Here is a 20,591-nt window from a genome sequence, read left to right on the forward strand (position 1 = left end):
GTGACCTCCACGCCGGCGACCCGCCGCGTTTGCGCTGCCAATGCTATCATGTTTCCGCAAACCGCGAGTTGACACTCCAGGCAGCCAACAGGAGTGGCGAACACAACAAGATGGGGGCTGGTGTTACTCATGAATGTTGCTTCATGTGAAAACTTTACCACACGAACTTACGGTAATGAAGTTTACAAATCGCCACATAATCCAGACTACTCCACGTCCCAGATACGTCACTAGCCGAAACGACGACGCGAAAACCTAGTCACGAAAAAACTTTGCTGATCTTTTTGCTACGCCTACCGAAAGTGACAAGCAGTGGCCATGGAATATTGAAAAATACAATATTCAAACTGGGTTTTATGTGCCCTGACCTGGACCATGAAACGCGTGTAAAAATGCAATTTCTTTGTGGCACCACGGTAGTCATTACAGCAACGGAAGTACCTCACGTGTGCAAGCGTTTTCATTTATCGCCTGGATTCCAAAACGGCCGCCGCAATTGGAAACCGAATCTTCTCTATAAAGCACGTCAAATTTACCGTACGTCCCCGGGTATCGGAGAACGGTTTTGGCGCGGGCTTCTTACGACGACTAAAAAGGCATAATTTCGTGGCGCTTACTAGTTGTCTGCAAACACTAATTCTTACAGTCTGCGCCACCCCAACCCATTAGAAAAATCCCGAGACTTACCTATCCTTTCGTGTTCAACCGGGCTATGGCCGCAATACACACTCCAGTCGGCTTTACACGGCACCGCTGCTTGGCTTGCGTTCACAGCGTCCCTAATAAACCCATCGCATTCGCAGTTGTTTCCACGGTTACATCGACCCCCAAGCATGCATTTGATGTCAGCGGAAGCGAACGTAGTCAACAAAGTGTGAACAGTCGTAACTAAATATGAAGTACACAGAGCAAGGGTCAAAGCGGGAGACCCTAACTTGCGCCGCGCTGAAACTCCTCGCACGTGCACGATAGAGACAAATCCCCGGACTACAGCTCGCCGCGCGGGAACTTTTTTCTACTCCTACTGCGCGTGCCCGTGTGCGCGAAAGATTTTTTTTAATGTTTTCGGCTTTCGCCGCGTCGTCGGGCGCCCGTCGTTGGCCACCGCAAAGGGAGCTCGCGGGCCTTCGTGGGAGGAGGAATACGCGCATGCGCCGGAAGCCACACTTATCGCTCGGAGCTTCACGATTGGCCCCATTTTTATTTTTTTCCTGGCGTTGGACTGTCTGCTAGTTTATAGCCGTGACACGGGCCGTTGGCGCCGCATTTAAGCGGGCTGCAGCCACCTGAGGTTTTGTCTCTTATATCACGGTGTTGAGACTTCCCACCGCACATAAATAGGACGCTATCCGGGACGCTATTAAGAGTGTGCTCCGCACGTAAAACAACTCGTTTTTTGAAATTATAACTTGCACCAGACGCTAATTTAGAACTACCGAGTGTTGGCCTAACATTGAACTCTACCTACGGGGTTGTATTACGCTGAGTGTTTTCCCACGAAGGTAAAGATGGCTCTAACGTCGACATCCTGCCAACGTAGAAGAGGCCCTGGGTGGCCTCACTAGTGCTTGTAAAATTAAAGACGGCGCACAACCTTTGTAGAGAACACCAAATACTCAACGATATCACCAAAAAAATTATGTAACACGCTACCACAAATCGATGGATCCCTCGACCACTTCAGCCACGTGAAGCACTTCTTCATCTGAGAACTGCTACTGACGGATTCAAATGCACTAGAGGGGCTGAGAGCAGCTTAGGTTTGTACGGTCTATGAAGTCTACGAGTTGAAATTTATGGGGTTCGTGCTTTGCATGCGCCCATAAACGACTCCGGCTACTGGATTGTGGGCCAGCCAGAATGAAATGGGCCACCTGTCTTGTCTTCCTAGGCGACGTTGTGGTATTTTCTCGGGCCGTCGACAAAGACAGCGAAAGGTTGGATTAGGCCGTGGATGTATTAGGCCATGGAAAGAAAAATGTGGCGCCTGAAAAGATAATTCACGATGGCTGCGAACTCTCCGGTAGGGCACTGGCCGATCATTTCAACAATCATTTAATGAACGCTAACATCTCCGTCAGCGGATCATCGAGTGGGCTAACTTCTGCTAACGCTTGTGTCGATACCATATTTCTAAATCTCGTTGATAAAAAGGAAATATTCAGCACATTTATGAATTTAAAGCAAATCTCTAGATATTAATAACATGCAAATAAAACCGGTTAAGTATGTTTTCGCAGTAATTGTCCCTGCACTTACTCTCATATTCAATTTGGTTTTTGAATCTGGCATATTTCCTAACGAGATGGAGAAAAGTCCAGGTACTCTAATATTTAAAGGTGGCGATAAAAATAATGTTAACAATTATAGACCAATATCAGTATTGCCTGTCTTCTCAAATGGATTAGAATAAGTCATTTTGGGGGGGGGGGGGATGCCGCAATTCTTTGATGCCAAAAATACTCTATCTGACTCTCAATTCGGTTTTCGAAAGGGCAGGTCAAGAGAAACAGCCTTACTAACAATTAAAGAATACATATTACAAAATATTGAAAAGAATATGTTTACTTTAGGTCTTTTTATTGATTGTAGTAAGGCCTTTGGTTGTCTTAACCACGATGTTTTAGCACGTAAATTGCACTGGTATGGCATTCGCGGTAAGCCTCTGTCTCTTGTCCAGTCGTATTTAGAGAACAGGAGTCAGTCGGTATATATTAAAAGCCACAAGTACTGCCTTCTGCCCATATCGAATGGCGTGCCCCATGGAAGCGTGTTGGGTCTTTTGCTTTTTAATGTATAAATAATTGACCTTCTGCATACTGATTCAGTTGCAAAATTCGTGATATATGCAGATGACAGCACAATACTTATTCCTGGTTCCGATTCAATTCGTATAACAAGAAAATGCAATGAAATTCTCAGTAAGCTACAAACTTGGTCAAGGTCCCACTTTCTTAAATCCATTAAAAACAAAAGTAATTATATTTAGAGCAAAAAATAGAGTTGTCGGACTTCCCAAAAGTAATAAATATGCTGAACAGGATATTGCAATAGTCAACGAACATAAAATCCTTGGTGTCACATTTTCTTCTCACCTTAATTGGGACACGCACGTAAAAAATATATGTAGTAAGCTCTCTCTTGAAGCCAGACCGTTGTCGCGCTGGCGACAGTTACTCCCTGTGAAAGCGAAACCAAGGTAAATATACATTTCGCCCGAGCGAAGCTTCGGGCGAAAAGCGGTGCAGAACCTATTGCCAGCGAGTTCAGCAAGGGGGCTTTTGGGAGTGGCGATTGAAGCGCGACTAGGTAAGGAGGGAACAAACACTAGTAACAAAAAACCAAGTTTCGTTCAACAATAACACAGCATTGATATTTTACGAACGATATTTATTTCCGAAGCACATTTATTTAGGCAAAGTGTGCAAATAATTTATGAAAATGTTGTTCATTCTCAAAGACCTTTTTTGTTGCACCTCTGAAGAATGGCACATGCTATTTCTTTAAGATGCAGACCTTGTAATGCTCGGAAAGGCGCTTCTAAACTTCGTCCGTTAGGAACGCCCCTCGCATGTTTTGGTGGTGCGGATTTGCATTCGTTTTTCCTCGTTAATTTGGTGTCCTCTTAATTTTTGCTGTGCGTAGAGTTGCGAGATGCGTTGTATCGACGGTTAACACGTTTAGTACCCTGCCCGGCGGGCACGGTGAACTACGGGACGATGGTTCCAACGGCTAGAGCGGAGCGCTTTCCTCCGTATCTACGGAAACGATGTGCTGTACTAGGTTACAACAGCAACTCCCGTACGCCTGGCGTTTCACTGCACCATTTTCCTCTCATTTCCACAGGTAACGCGAAACTATAGTACTGTTAATACGTTCACTCGGGTTGTGTAAGGAGACGTGGTGGTGCTTTAAAAAAAATGGGTCTATAGCTTCGTTATATCACAGTTATCTCTTGATTTCCCCTCAGGATGGCTCGGAGCAAGTGGTGTCAATGACTCTAGGGCTTCGCAGCGTAGTGCCACTCGTGATCGTTCCTTACCGCACTTGTATGCGCAATCACTATTTCCATCGCAATACTGTGTTGTGCTGCTCCTTGCTCCGCTGATGCCAGGTCTTTCCTGCTATGTGCTTTTACATACTGCCGTCACTTTCTTTTGCATTGATCCATTTTTCCTCTTTTTACTTATCTGTTGGGACACACGCCTAACAATGCAACCAGAAAATTACAGGCGTGAATGCTGAGCGAACTTACTGCAGAAAACCACGTCTACTTGATAAGACGCCGGGACAGCTACGGTGTGCTCGCTGCCCTTTCGTGAATCGGCATTCCTGCAGCCCGGTTTTCTGCGTCAAGATGCAGTGCCTAGTTCTTTTCTCTTGTTTTGAAATAGTTCTGCTGTTGACGCTTTCATTTCTCATAATGCTATGTGTTACGGATAAAGACAATTTTTCGGCGCGTAAGGATAATCATAATGTATGTAGTGCCCCCGAACATTTTGTACTTATTGTATACGTGCTGATTTTGGGCAGTATGGTAAAGTTGTTTTATGTTTATCCTGGAATAAAATTCAAATGTCTTGATTATAGCATGACTATGCGTTATTTTTTCTCATAGGACAGAAGTACACAAACTGAGCAAGCATTATATTACCTTGATCTATACTTAAGGCCCGAACGCAACCTGCGTATGTGCGACGCAATTAAACACAGCAGTGGCGTTGGTGGAAATTTGTATCGGGGTAAGGAGTGGGCACGTTTTTCATATGAAAAGGGGGCCGGGGAGAGTAGTCAAGTATCATTTTGTGCTCTGTATCTAAAGGCGGAAAACAAATTCCGGTCAAGAGGGGGGGTGGGGGCGACGAACGAAAGAGGGCGGGTGGTACGTGCCCGGTTCCCGGTTTGCCACCCACTGCAATCAAAATAAACAACTGGTTGTTTTTATACAGCAGTGGAAGGCATGAATACCGAATAAAGGTTCAGAGAAAATGCAAGATGTTTTTATAAACACCGCGGCGAATCATACGACAGTATGCATAAGTCCATTTCTCTAGTCACGAGTCTATACTAATTAAGCTGGCGTTGACTTGAAGCACACACGCCAAGGGCTCGCCAACTTGCGTCAGATGGCAATGACATGAGCCCTCAGCGATCAGAGGCGTGCTAAAGCTATTTTGAACTAAAATTTTCGCGCAAATGCCACCAAAATGACGTAACTTTCTGACCGGATCTTGCGTCACATCCTGTTTAATTTTTGTTCCGGCGGAAGTGTTCCCTCCTCACACAGATGCCGCCGGAAGTGTTCCCTCCAGACACATTTACCTTGGCGAAACTGCAAGTCTACTACGCGGTTTTCATTTCTGTGGTCAATTATTGTCGTTTAGTTTGGTTAACAACTAGTAAAGGAAACTTAGAAAAAGTACGTAGGTTGCAAAAAAAAAGTTCTAAGTTATATTTCAAACCTTGATTATCTGTCTCCAACGCATACTACTTTTTTACAACATAACATTATCAGAGTAGAATATATATACAATTTCCGTATTCTTCACTCCTTTTATCTCTCGTAATGTGCGTTTAGGTATTTTTTATGAATCTTTCTGTATTAACACCTAAAGTAAACGCATTAAACACACGAAGCAGTGACCCCTGGTTTCTTCCGAAATTTCGCAAAAATTACAAACTGCGATCATTGCAACATAATCTCCCATTTCTACTAACAAGGCTCGTCTAAGTTCTCAAAAAAGGAACTACCCCCTCATGGGGCATCTCTGTTAAAGCAGATGTTTGTGTGTACAGTGCGACACCACGGACCCCGAGCACCCACGCCAAGCCGTGCGTGGCAGCGCCGTGTGCGGGGAAAAGAGGGTTCTGGTGGTTGAGCCGAAGCCGAGTGCTTGGACCATTAAGGCCCCTTGGCGAAGGCAACACACCACTTTGGCCTCCGCTTCCCGTAGACGGCACCTCCGGCCTGACCCGCCCGGGGGGAATCGGCAGTCGCCTCTTTCTCTCCTCCACTTCGTCTTTCACTTTCCTATCTTCTTTCTAACAACTTTCCTGTCGTCTCGTTCTTTCTTCAGTTTCCCGAATTCCTGGCGGCTAGGGTTAACCTTTTGTGGCGAATGACCCTGCGTTCAGCCATATTTGGTTATAGTCGTGGTGTATGGCTGGCGTGGGCAGGACTTGCCCGCGAGTTCCTGTCCTGTCCCCTCGTTGGGCTCCTTGGAAAAAAAGGGGGCACCGACGCAACCACCAAGTTCTTTATGAAAAATTTGAACTTTCCACGCTTCCACGTGGTGCACAGTAATGACTCAGAGAAAACCGCACGACTCGTCTCGCCTTTTGTAGTTGCAAAGACGTTAACAGCCACCATTGGGGAAGGCTACGACATCAAGAAGCTGGCAAACGGAGACCTCCTCCTCCAACTGCTCTACAGACATCAATGTGAGAAGCTGCCGCAACTAACGTCTTTTAGAGACATCCCTGTAACCGTCAGTGAACACAGGTCACTCAATACAGCCCGTGGAGTCATCTCAGATGACGATCTAAAGTACTTGTCCGTGGAAGAACTTCTAGAAGGTCTAAAAGAGCAAAATGTCACAAATGTCTACAGAGTCAAAATCAAACGTGAAAACAAAGAAATTGAGACTAAGCACATCGTCCTGACCTTCACATAAAGAATCCTCCCAGAATCTGTCGAGGTGGGGTACACAAAGATAAAACTCAGACCCTAAATACCAAATACATGCCGATGCTACAAGTGCCAACGCTACGGCCACGGCTCGCTAAGCTGCCGGGGCCAAGACACAGGCGCAAAAGGTGCCTCCAACGAACACCTTGCCGAGAACTGCAAATCTGAACAACAGCTCTATCTGAACTGCAAGGGCAACCCTGCAGCATACTCTAGCTTGCCCCACATGGAAAAAAGAAAAAGAAATAATTACACTCAAAGTGACAGAGAAACTAACATTTCACGAGGCAAGGAGGCGACTCTCACCGGCATATAACGGATCCTACTGCGTTGTGGTGCAACAGGGCGCAGCATCACAGCGGTCTTCGGCGTCTGCTGAAGCCACACAGAGTGAGGCTGAAGCAAGGCCCCCCGCGCCCCGGGTGGAAGCAGCTAACGCTGCGCCACCACCTAAAAAGCGGGCTGCACGGACTCCTGGTTCGGCAGTCTCCAAGGCCTCACCCCACACGGTGAGGTCAAACACTTCAACACACGTGTGCTCTGCACGAACCTCCAGCGTCTCTGAAGAGACAATGGACACAACTGAAGAAGGTTCTGCGCCCTCTACGTCGGATGGGCCGCGGAAATTCCTAGACAACACAAAGAGACAGAGCCCCGAATCAATGGACCGAAAACCTAGTTTTCAGTCCATCAAATAACCAAAATGGCGTTCATTGTTCACTGGAATTGTAGAAGAATTTTAAATAATTTAGATGACATTAAAGACATTTTCGCCACAGACTCACCTGTCGCCATTTGTGTTCAGGAAACAAACTTAGGTCCTAAACACAAGAATATACTGAGAGGTTACCAGGTCTTCCGCTGCGGCTGAGAGCAGGCGAGTAGGCTCTCGGGCGGAGTAACAATAATTGTCCAAAATGGCGTAGCAGCTCGAAAAGACAAACTTAAAACTAGGCTGGAAGTAGCAGCTGCCACCCTGCTTGCATTTAAAACAACCACAGTGGGCTGTGTGTAGATTTAACCACACCTCACATTAACACTGCAAGATTTTGAAGACTTGGTGAACCAACTACCCGAGCCGTTTTTAATAGTTGGCGATTTTAATGCCCACCCTTCCTTTTGGGGGAGCGAAAAAACTTATGCAAGGGGTCAGATTTTAGAGGATTTCATTTTATCCAATAATGTCTGTCTTTTAAACACGGGAAAACCTACATACTGCTCTCCAAGCTCAGGAAAAATGAGCTGCATAGATTTGTCTTTTAGTTCGCCGAGTGTTTTTAGTGATTTTAAGTGGGACATCATAGACAATCTATATGGGAGCGATCATCTACCCGTGATCATCATCGTTATACCTTCACCAACCATTATCACAACGAAACCACGCCGGTGGAAACTTCAGTTTGCCAACTGGAAACTGTATACTTCCCACGCAAATTTAGACAAAGTTTTCTCGGACAGTCTTAGCATTGACGAACTGAATGAAATATTTACATCCTGCATCGTTAATGCTGTACGCGTAGCTATTCCACAGTCCATGGGAGTGGTGAGGCAAAACCGCAAGGTGTGGTGGACCCTAGAGTGCAAACAGACAAAAAAGGAGCAAAGTAGAGCATGGGGCAACAAAATAGAGCAACAAAATTTCGAAGGTACCCAACGCAGAAACACCTGATAAATTTTAAAAAGAAAAGAGCTAAATCAAGGTACATCCGCCGCAATGCCGAGAAAATCCTCGTGCCACAATTATGTCTCTTCCATAAATATCTCTGTTACATCAAAAAAGGTATGGGAGCAGGTTCATAGGCTAAATGGTACCTACTCTCCCTACACACTGCCCCTGTTAACTGCACCAGGTGTAAAAACAAGCATAACAGAGCAGGCAGATATACTGGGGGAACACTTCTCCAGAGTTTCAAGTTCTGCACATTACACTGAAGAATCCTTAAAGAACAAAAACACAGCACAAAAACAAAGACTTCCAACATATGGTGGAACAATCGTACCATACAACAGTTTAATTACACTTCAAAAACTCAAAAGAGCTCTGTTGGCCGGAAAGAAGACCACCCCCGGACCAGATGAAATACATTACGAAATGCTTGCACATCTCTCGGATCCATCGGTTGAAGCACTCTTGAAGTTTTTTAACAAAATTTGGGTATTTGGAAGAATGCCAGAGGGTTGGAAAAAACATTCATTGTAGCACTTAAAACCTGGGAAGCCACCAACCTGTTCCAGTAGTTACAGACCTATCACTCTTACCAGCTGTCTTGCCAAAACGTTCGAACATAGCTTAAATACCAGATTAAGCTTTTTTCTAAAATCAAACAACATTCTCGATGTTCACCACTGCGGGTTTCAAAAAGCATGTTCGACAACTGAACATCTTGTCCGCCTCGAAAACACTATACGAGAAGCATTTATACACAAACAACATTGCCTTGCTGTTTTTTTTTCCGACCTTGAGAAGGCGTACGATACCACGTGGGGATTTGGAATCATGCGCGATTTAGTAGAATTAGGCATCCGTGGAAGAATGCTGAAATGCCTGAACGACTTGATGGCAAACCGTTCATTTCAGTTGTGCCTGGGTTCAACCCTATCCGACAACTATGTACAAGAAAACGGAGTCCCTCAGGGGTGTATTCTAAGCACAACAGTGTTTGTTGTAAAAATGAACTCTATATCCAAAATAATTCCGAAGTCGATTATGTATTCTCTCTATGTTGATGATCTCCAAATAGGTTGCACATCCTACAATGTAGTAACATGCGAGAGACAAGTGCAGTTAACTATAAATAGACTAACAACTTGGGCAGACAGAAACGGTTTTCAGTTCTCACCACACAAAACAGTAGCTCTTCTTTTTTCACTCAAAGGAGGCTTACACACCAATCCCAATCTACACCTCAAGGAAATGGACTTACCCATACAAAACGAACAAAAATTTCTTGGCATAATGTTTGACAGAAAACTCACTTTCCTTCCTCACATCAATATGTTGAAAAAAAAGCATCCACAGCTGTAAACATACTTAAAGTCCTGTCCTGAAAACACTTGGGTTCTGACAGGGCCTGCCTTTTACAAATTTACCGCTCGGTTGTACGCTCCTGCTTGGATTATGGCTGCATTGCATATGGCACAGCCAGAAAATCATATTTGAAACGATTAGACCCAGTCCACAATATAGGTCTACGTCTCTCGTCTGGGGCTTATAGGACATCACCCGTCAACAGTCTTTACGGCGAAACAAATGAACCACCACTCACAGACAGAAGAACAATGCTGACATGCTCATACATCCTAAAGATCCGTTCTCTACCAAAACGTCTGTGTTATCCCATAGTCACAAAATATTTGTCAAGGGCACTGTTTATTAACAAACCCCAAGCAATTAAACCATTATTTCTTCGGTTCGAAGAAAAATGCCAAGAGCTGAGTATGTTAAATGCCCTACCTGAAATTGCCAAGAGACATGACCAACTACCACCTTGGTATACTTTTCCTACTGTGTGTGACTTTACGCTAACAATGTTTCAAAAAACCAAAACACCACGTGAACATATAATGCAGGAGTTTTTAGCACTCAACGAAAAATATATAGACCACACAGTTTTTTACACAGACGGTTCAAAAACATCAGGCTACGTTGGGGCATCGCCTCCTGTATTTTTACAATGCCAAACGCATCAGCCCGGACCGGCCAACGAAGCCCTCTCCCTCTACTCCGGCCACTCTCCCCCAATCGCCAGCCTTTCCAGTGCTTTAATCACGTGACCGGTTCATCCTGGGGCGACGCGTGGTGGAAAACGGCAACCAAGCTATTTTGTTCTGCCACTTCTCAGAAGGGGCGCTGCAGTGATCACATTTTCTTTGTATGAATGTCAGATTGCTGTTTCGAACCCCGCCGTACCGGCAATACTGTGCCGTTCGCCAACAGTGGCCTTAGACACGGTGGATGCGCTTCAGGCCGTTGCAACGTGACGCGGCGCATTCATCGCCGCCGCTTGTTTGTTTTCTGGCCGACCTGTCTCCTTGATAGCAGCCAAGGCTAAAAATGACTGCTGATAAAGTTGATTTAACTTGGCGGCTCGGGCTGTCGGCAGCTCATGTTGTCGTCGTCCTTCGTCGTCATATTCTCATGTGGTCGCGGTACTAAAACACCAGGACACTCGTTTCCCAACGCCTAGCGCTAGAAATGTTTCATGTACGTGGGAAAGTGGGAAAAACGCGTCGCAGAACAACACACCGGGACACTCGCTTTTCGTTCGCGCTTCCTTGTTTACACCTATTCCGCGCCGTAGTCGCTTTAGTCTTAAAATTTGCAGTTCTACGTTTCCAATTTCCCTTCTCCACCGTCTTCGTAATTGGGATGTCTGGCGCTGTGTGCTAAGAGAGACTTACAATCTTTGAATACATGTATACCGTGCATGCTTCGCCCCTCCCCAGGTTTCGTGTTAGTGGAGATGGCCCGGTCATTTTTTACTCATTAGGGCCAACAAAACAAAGTTATCATCAGGTAATGTCTAGAATCTCTGACGAACTATATATACAGGGATTCAAAAATAATAATAATAAACAGCGACAAACATCGTGCTCGGCAGATTTTATTCGGACTAATATTGAAGTGGTGTGGAATTCAAAAATTTAGAAGAAAGTAATAGATAAGAAAAGCGCTTGACGTTTGTTGGTTCCGCAAAACATGCATGCCTAAATAGCCTAAAATGCAGACGGCAGATGGGCGGGTTTTGTTTTCTGGTTTGTACAAATGAAACTAGGGCGAAGTCTACCTGAAACTTTCACACGCTATTAATTGTTGTCGCAGAAACGTGTATTGGCACAAAGAAAAAGTAATGCGCTAATTGTATAACGGTTAAATTAGCCTATTCGTTTTCACTAAAGCTCTTACTAATGACCGGCGTTGTCAGGCATAATCTCAGATGACCCGCAGACGGAAATGGTTCGCGCAATACTCCAGCAAACAATTCCGCGGCGTTATATCATTTTTGTATTTGTACCATATATTTTTTTTTTGTTTGCCTCCAATGTAAATAACCCCCTCTCGCAGCGTGTTTGCCGCGCATCGCGCATCTTTACAACAGCTAAAACATTCAACCAGGTCACGCAGTTTGAAGGAAATGCAAATTGGAACTCTCGCAATACGCTGGCACGGCTATATGTCCTCGAAGCGAGATTCGTCTCGAGCGTATGCAAAAAAAAAAAAAAAAACTTCGTAAATATAACTTCTGTCGCCGAGCATTGATAGCGTCGATATAGATTTGAAGTTAGTTTACTGCCGTTCGTCTTGGACGCGCCACGCGCACAAATAAATCAAACATGTAGTTATTGATGGGTTTGGCATTTGCATGGTTAAATAAAAGTACTTTTTTTAATAAGGCGGGGTTGGAACGGCTGCAGGTTTAATGGGAGCCATACTTTCGCGAATGTCGTACTTTATCAAATAATGGGTTTGAGCTAATTGGTACTGTACTGCATGATCAGCAACTTCAAGCCCGAAAATTCTCGGACGCAGAACGCTACGGGCAAGGACAGCTCATGTCCTTGTCCGGAATGTCCTACGTAAGAACTTTTTCCCGCTAAAATTGTTAATTGCAATTTATGTTTTTAACAACAACGGCTGCGTGAGTGTCGTTCTTAGTATTTTTACTTTATTACGAAATAAAAATCTTTCCATGCCTACCATTGCTTGCCGAGTGCCCCCACAACCAGGACCGTGTAACACCCTGCATTTCCACAAAAAAATGCACAACTGGCGGAAATAACGCCCGTGTTTGTTTTAATTGAGTATATTGAAATAATTGATCGAACATAATTTCAAAAAATAGCAAGAAACACAACACAAAAATTGAACAACAGCGAAGTGACGAAATAAAAAAAAATCACGCCGTATCCACGGAATGAATGATGATAAGTGGGGCGAAGCTCGAGAGGGGGAGATCATCGGTAACCGTAACTCTCCCGTGAAAGTTCGCCCATTACATCATTAAGAAAGACGTAAGACTGTGTGCGTACATTGTACAAATCAACTTTTATTTTCGGAGTCAATGCTCCCAGGCCGAGACCTGGTGAAAGACCCCGCGCCATCGAGGACTACACCGCACCTCCACCACAATTTGTCACGTAGGATGGGACACAACGGTAAAGAAAGAACTTTAATTTAGGGCGAACTTGTGCGCGAACAAGACGAGAGGAAACGAGCAAAGGTCCTTGCGTCTCGTTCGATCTCCGAGAACGACTGCCTGCGTTCGTGGCGTGATCTCTTGCGTGATCTCCCCCTCGCAGTGCACGTGCGCTCGCGCCTCCGTTGGCGAACCCAGACAAGCTCGCGCTCCCGGTGCCGAGTTTGCGCTGCCGGCTGCAGCCGGTTCTTGCGCGTGCAACGCGGCCCACTTTGCGACATTTCCGAAAGCATGCGGCGGTCACGTACCACGAGACACAAGGGATGGACAGACCCATGGCTTTAGGAGCTTCGCCCCTAAAAATGTGCGCACCCTGAGCACTGGCACCGTTTTAAAAAGCCGCCTGTACTAAATAGTTGCTCAGCGCGAAGCAGAAAGCTTTGTCACGGCGCCTAGGCGAACTGAAGCAACCAAGAAGCCGGAGCGAAGTGAACAGGCCTAAAAGAGGGGGAGACCTTGACAGCCACGAATCGTCCGCTCTCGAGTTGACTTGTTGCCCCCCTAGCCCGGTCCCGGCCCGGTTCATCCCGCGGCCCCATCTTGTGGCGAATCAGCGAACCAGGCGTACCCGGCTCTCCCATTGAGAAGCGGGCGATGCGTTTGGCATTGTAAAAATGCAGGAGGCGATGGTTGGGGCTGCAGTAGTGCAAGGGCAATGGGAAAGGTGGTCAGGTTACATCAATGTGCCTCGATTTTCACAGCGGAATGCTACGTCATTGTTCTTGCTGTAAAAGGAATATTAAAAGAAAAAATTAAAACAGTATTATCCACACAGACTCGCTAAGCTCCATCACAGCACTGAATTACAGAAATGCGGCCCAGCCTGTAGTAGGAGGCATAATACACGATGTAGTAACAGCTGCAGCTCTCGGACACAAAATTTTATTCTGCTGGGTTCCTAGCCATATGGGAATTAATGGGAACGAGAGAGCCGACAGATGTGCCGCACCGGCCAGTAATGGAACCATAACTAAAGTAAACATTCCTCACCGCGACTGCATGAACTTTATACGACGTAAACTTGCAGCCACATGGCAGGCCGTATGGGATATTGAAACTAACAACAAACTGAACACGGTTAAACCCACTATAGCACATTGGCAAACGAGCAGACATGAAGATCGCCTCACAAAAATCATTCTGTGTCGCCTTCGCATAGGACACACTCATCTGACACATAACTTTCTCCTGATGAAACAAGATAAACCGAGATTGAAAGAATGTGACCAAGATCTAACAGTAAATCACATCCTACTCTCATGCGCAAAATTTGAGGCCACCAGGAAAAAAACATTTTCCGCAATTTTACAAACAACACATCCCTTTTCATCGTATAGCAGACTATGCCTTAGTTGAAATTTCCTCCCTTGTTAATTTTATAAAAGATTCGAAACTCTTAAACAAGCTCTAAATGTTCTAAAAATATTATAGCCTTAGTTGCTTATGTGCCATAAAACTCCACTCCACCCAAAACAGGAACTAAGAACGTTTTTTTGTATGTAAACAATAAATACTTGCTGGTACTGCATTTTTTCTCCTTCAAGTGGCTGTATTTTGCATTCTCCTCCAAACTGATTTCGTATTTCATTGTATTTGTGAATGGTGAACTTCAAAATTGTGACATGACTTATCATAGTGTTTTTTTAATGTACCAGTGTAAAACTTATCCTTTGGTGCTCTTTTTAAAATTATATGGTTGCATTATATTTGTATAATGCTTTTGTTGCACTTACAATGTATTTTGACGATGTTTTGTTTTTTTAGTCTGGAGTTGTGATGCCTTGATTAGGGTTCTCGGGCCCAGTCAAGCTGTTCATACTCAGCTTTTAGCCCTTGAAACTTTCCAGAAAGTTGTTGTTTTTTATGTAAAATTAAAAATTGAATGGAATTGAATTGAATGGAATTGAATTCTTAACGTAAGAACTTGAGCAAAATATCTATTATGGGTGAACACCCTACAGGGCCTGGGCAGTTGGCGTGTCCTGTCGTCGCTTTCATTGTCGTAATCGTCGTTCGCCTCATGTAGACACAGTAATAAAACACCTGCAAACTCGTTCACGCCTGGCGCTGGAACGTAACGCGTGCTAAAAAATCGCCGCGATTCTACTCCTTTCCTTGCAAATGTCGAAAAAAGGCGATAGTCTACCGGCGCCCCTCCCACGTAAATGTCATTTATTCGGAGTTATTCGCGGGCACTCGTTCGCCCAAGTATAGGCTATGAATCGTTGAATAATCTTTGTTTCTTGTTCACTGGGAAACGACATCCCATGCAGTGCTTCGCTGTCCATGATTGTGTCATTTACAGCACGGCAAAACAAACAATATTCAAGTTATAACTGACGATTCAATTCAAACGTCTTCTGTTGTGCTTGAAGGTAGGCTGGAAGTCTGTGGTATGTGCATTTTGCAGGAATTAATAGATACTTGCTAATAAAATTACAGTGGCTTCTTACCCCTTTATATTGCGGATGCCCGGACGGAATTTTATTAGCAGTCGATTTTAATATTTATATTCAGTCGGAAGATTTGAAGCTTGCTTTTGGTGCCTCTAATTTCCAGGAATTCACTAGTGAACGTGCTCTAATATCTCTTAAGGGTACAGCTTTTGTACACTAATCATCTTCTTTTCTGTCAATGGTCAGACGTACTGGTGCTTACTTTGATAGTATAATAAACCACGTGGCAACATTTACTTTCTTCGGCAACTTACAAACAATGAGCACCTCTTAGCTGAAGTTGTCAAACTTTATTCTGCAGTTATGATATCTGGCATTCATATAGCTTCGATGTTATAATGCCAGTGGCCTCAGCTAAAACGTTGTTAAAGGAGCCTTTCCGTTTGCAGCCAAATTCGCTTGAATTTTGCGTGAGAAGGGAAGCCTTGCAAACAACCTCACATTAACCACCCCTTTCATGATCTTCGGGCCTTTTCGCTGAGCGCTTTGGAGGCCTCTGTTACAGCTTCGGTATTATTTTCGGCCATACTACAAGGAAGTTCAACAAAGCGCATCAGTCATGACTCAGAATTTGATGGCATGAGACGAGAAGAACAGAATTCCCGAGAGAGCACCTGTAACGGAAGACAGTTAGAAATTTGTCATACTAAATACGGCAGAAGACTTTGACTGGCCTGGAAAATAACCTTGGAGCAGTTCTGATACACGTGAATGCAGCTTTTAGAAAAGAAAAAAACTATATTGAGAGCATTGCTTGCAAGCTGACCGAGCTGAATGAGCCACTACGAGATGAAACTACACAATTATGCCTAATATAAACCCTGTACGTGCATTGAAAAAATGAAGGGACTGGTGGCTTTGGGTGATTGTTAAGTCAAAGAAAGCCAGTATTTACTAAATTCCCATTGGTCACTTACATCCTCTCAGTTTTTTTACATCAGACACGAATGTTGGCTTGGTGAATAAAGTGGCCGGCTATTATAATACGTTAAATGTGATTAACGGATTCATTGTGCCGGCCTGTGCACTGAAACATCGCAAATAAACAATTCACGAAGCTGTTATACGACATTATATACACAATAATAACCGTTCTTCAGCGTCGTAACAACACATTCCTTCTAGCCCTAAAAAAACGACTAACACCAAATAATAACCGAAACCCATCTGTTCTGAGGTTGCACAGACCGGTTGTATAAAAAAATTTACGGAATGCATATCAGAGGTAAAGAGTTTAAAAATCATCTACTCAGTTAAGAACGTACCTAACTTCTAAAAAACGCCTTCTATGTCAAACTTTAGGGGAAAACAACTCTTTCGGCCCTGGTGCCCATTATTTAGGACATCAACCACAAGTTTTACAGCAATTTGACAACAAAACAAAAGCAGCTTGTTTTCTGGGAAATAGTTCTTTAACGGTGCATCTTTCGATAGTTATCGCCAATATTTGTTTTTTGCTATAGGCGAAAGCAACAAAAAGGAAAGCATTGAAGTGAAGGCCAAACTGACGTCAGGGTGACCCCAGTAACCGAAGTGCTAATGTGATTACATGGCTGAAAATCGGGAAATCCTTGCAATACCATCATTATTATTTGGGGGGGGGGGCTTTCTGCTTTGTAAAATTTGCAAGAACGGGCAAAAGAAATCTTTCTGCTGTAAATGTAAATTTTAATTGCATGATGACATAATGAGATGCCACGCTTGTAAATCGCTAATTACATGCATCACAAGCTCAACATTTTGTTTTTAAGCTGATAGGGTCTAATTAATAATGCAATTAAACAAAAAACGTTTTCTTTTGGAAAGAAAAAATGAGCGCTTAAAGGGGTATAACCGCCAGTAAATGGCTGACTCCTCATTCAAAGGTCAATGCTTCAAAAACCTGATATGAATGTCAAAGGGTTTTTCAAACAACAATATGTGCTCCTTGCCCTATTTTGACGCTGGTAAGGCGGACTATATAAATGCTAGAATTCGCATCTTAAGATGTTAGATAGTAATTCTGGCTGATACCCATCTTTGCTGCAGCAATGAGCTTTTCCAGCACGTTCCGCCTGATGTATGTTTTAATGGCTGCAGTATACTTTGTGTAAGTACCGTTGTTATACCTTCGCATGAATTGGGAAGTAGGCAGTCCGAAAATCGGCAGGAGCTGAAGTATTTTTTTTTTTCTTTTTTTCGCTCTTGCTATGCTTGCAAACTATGCACTACTTATGAAGTTTCCCGCATGAGCAAGACGCGCGTATTGCACGAGCCACTAAGCGCTAGGGAAGACGTAACGGTAGCTGCAAGCATTGAGATTTTGCCTGGTGCTTGAATTGAAGAATTCAGATATTGGAGAGGTTGGCATTGGGCGTTACTTACCACTATAACGAATAGATTTGGACTTAATCAATTTGCTTCATCGCAATACTTCATGCCTGTTTTCACCATCGTTTCAGTCCTAAGCACAAAAAATGCGCGCACATGCTAGTGTGAATTCGCAAGTCGCGAGACAGTATTGGTTTTAACACAACTGAGCTTATATACTTGCATACTGGGTGCTCTGTAATTATTGTAAAGTTCTTCTGAACTCAGACGTTGCCAGTTCAGTATGCGCACAACTTCATGCGTGTGCACGATGTATTCCAGTTGCATTCTGTGAAGCATGGCACTATTCCATGATACATAAAAATGCCGCACTGAAAGCAAATTGGCAGCCGCCCTCTGCGGCTGAAATGCCAAACACCAAGGTCCACCACAATTGTTATGGAGCAGATTTTGTGTTACTTTTGTGACGAAGACGTTGCACCACATACCAGCAAGTAAAGATGTGCGATCGAAGAAGTCAAATTACCGTGTACAGCATATTACACCACCATTAAGCAGTCCTGATTGTTTTTCTGAATGTTTTTTGTTCAATTTGATTTATTTCTTTTTTTGCGCAAAGGTTTCGGCACTACCGAAGGAAGAATAATAATTTTGTTGTTACTTTCATTTGCTCATTAATCCTTGAAGGCCGACATACTGACTGGTAAAATCAAGGTGTTTCCTTGTTCTCTGTCTCTGTCAAATCATGCTGATAGGCCTCATTACATGTTCCTCACACGCGCATACAGGACACAAAGCGTAAAGAAGTGCCCCTTTTTTTCTGCAGCGAAGGATTAAGGTGGGGTAAGGTGGGAATGTTGGAGTCACAGTATTTAGAAAGCAGGCTCAAATTATTAGCGCTTTGTTTGCTGACTGGTTTGTTTTGGCACCCTTGTTTTTCTTTTCTCGTTGCGCTTTCTGCCGATTTGAACTTAATGGGAAATCAACAATTTTTAAATGCGGAGCATTTCTTAGGCTCGCCTGGTCCTCCGTCGTTGATGGCGGCGCCGTCCACACGCTCACTGCCCATGCGCAACTCTCCTCCTTCCACCCACAGCTCCGCGATACTACAATATAAAAAAAAGAAATAGTTAGCGGCACCCGGTTTCGATCCCACGACTCTCTGGCCGCAACGGGAGGTACGCGGTGCTCTTCGCTCTACGCTACAAATCCGGGACAGGAGCAAATGCTACGAACGCGTCTTATGTGCTTGACTCATTCAAACTACACCAAGAAGCTACTGATACAACGAAGGCACGCGAAGCTGAACGTAAACGAAAACGACGAACTGAAAACTTTAACTTCAGAGAAGGATGCTGAATTTCCCGTGGGAAAGCTGTGGCGGGAAGCGGCACGCGCCTTGCAGCTCAACCAGCCCCGTCCGCAGCGTCTCGGATGCTGATTGTGGCAGGATGCCCCTAGGGATTGGCCAACCAAAGAATCCATCACGAGATAGGTTCGCGTTTAACCACCGTCGTCATCTTCCCGTAGGGAAACCGCCGAAGAAGAAGAATAACGAGAAGACGAAGCTGCGAAGAGGAGGGCGTGTACATTGCTCTCAGCCGGTGCACCAATGTCCACAACCTTTACCTCACCAAAGCTGACGGAGACTACCCATTCTAGCAGAGAGAAAACATCGACAAGAACATGATGGACGAGTTTCGGAGCCTGGAGAACCACCGCCTACTCACCGTTACACAACAGCACTTGCGTGCCTTTGCCACCGGTGTGGACCCGGACGCGGAATTCCCTCTGGCGCTAGTAAAAACCAGATCACTCAACATAACGGCAACACAATGGAACCACACGGAACCGCCACGATGCTTCGCATCCTCATCAGGGTTCCGCACGGGAAGATGGTGTAATTTTTGGAACTCTTGTAAGCTCATTCGTCCGGTGTCCACATCTTTCGTTGTCCATGTATAGCGATATACACGAAGTATAAAGATATTTCAGAAAAGCAAATCAACAAACAAATAAAATATATTTTAAAAGTCGGTAAAGCTAACACCAATTTTTGTATGGTACAGTGGTGCCCTTGCTTAGGGGCAACACGGGAGCGCGTCACCGCTTGTACTATCAGAGCAGCCTACCGAGGGTTGCGCGAAGCATTGCGCATGCGCTGTGCGTGTAGAGCCAGAATTAGCTTTCACAGCGCGCATCGCGTCACCGGAGCGTTTGCTCATGTTCTGCTATGTTGCCTGTCGTCTGCTAATGGTGTCTTCCTTTGAACCTCGAATCCTTGATCCTTGTATGAACATCCCTAATAAACATAACGAAGGTGCTTTTTCACAGTAAATTGAATCAAAGTTGTAGCGCGTGAGCTCACTGTACGTTCCCAATTTATTTCTGATAAACAATGTGCTTATGCATTCCTTCGGTATCCGTGGCAATCACTTACACACAATAAATTGGTGTTATATTAAGCGTCATCTTTTTATCGAGTCTGCTTGAAGCAAGCTGGCGGGTTGAGATGTGACGAACCGATGATATTGAATCAAGCTAATGAAGGAATTGCCGCTCCCACAGAAACATTTTCTGGTGGATTCCAGTGTCCAGTTATTTATACAGTGGCCGATTCTTCTACCACTACAAGCGATATAAAGTGAGCAGGCGACGTCCAGACGCTCCGAGAACGCGATGCGCACGCTGAGCGCATAGCCTCGCTCGACACAAACAGCGCATGCGTGCTGCGTAGCGCATTCCACGGTAGGCTGCTCTCATTGTACCGGCGGCCACGCGCTCCCGTGTTCACCTTAAGCGAACTCACAAATGTACAAATGTACCACAAATGTACCAGAAATGTATCAAGCACCGCAATTTTATGCAAAATTGTTTTAACACTGGAGCTGTTATTACTGGCGGTAAGTTTGCTGTTGCAGAAAACTCCCCGACAGGAAC

At 44.6% G+C, this 20,591-nt stretch overlaps 1 long non-coding RNA gene across 1 annotated transcript in view; it reads left to right on the plus strand.

Moving 5' to 3' along the window:
• Positions 1–17,320: 17,320 nt before the first annotated feature.
• Positions 17,321–20,591, plus strand: part of LOC144145636 (uncharacterized) — a 28,136-nt gene continuing 24,865 nt past the window's right edge. Inside the window, exon 1 of the long non-coding RNA XR_013317547.1 lies at positions 17,321–17,430. This is a non-coding gene — a long non-coding RNA (uncharacterized LOC144145636). The remainder of the gene's footprint in view (positions 17,431–20,591) is intronic.

This window comes from Haemaphysalis longicornis, unplaced genomic scaffold (assembly GCF_048455015.1).
Source record: "Haemaphysalis longicornis isolate Haplotype H1 unplaced genomic scaffold, Haemaphysalis longicornis Haplotype H1 scaffold_7, whole genome shotgun sequence".
Taxonomy (NCBI): Eukaryota; Metazoa; Arthropoda; class Arachnida; order Ixodida; family Ixodidae; genus Haemaphysalis; species Haemaphysalis longicornis.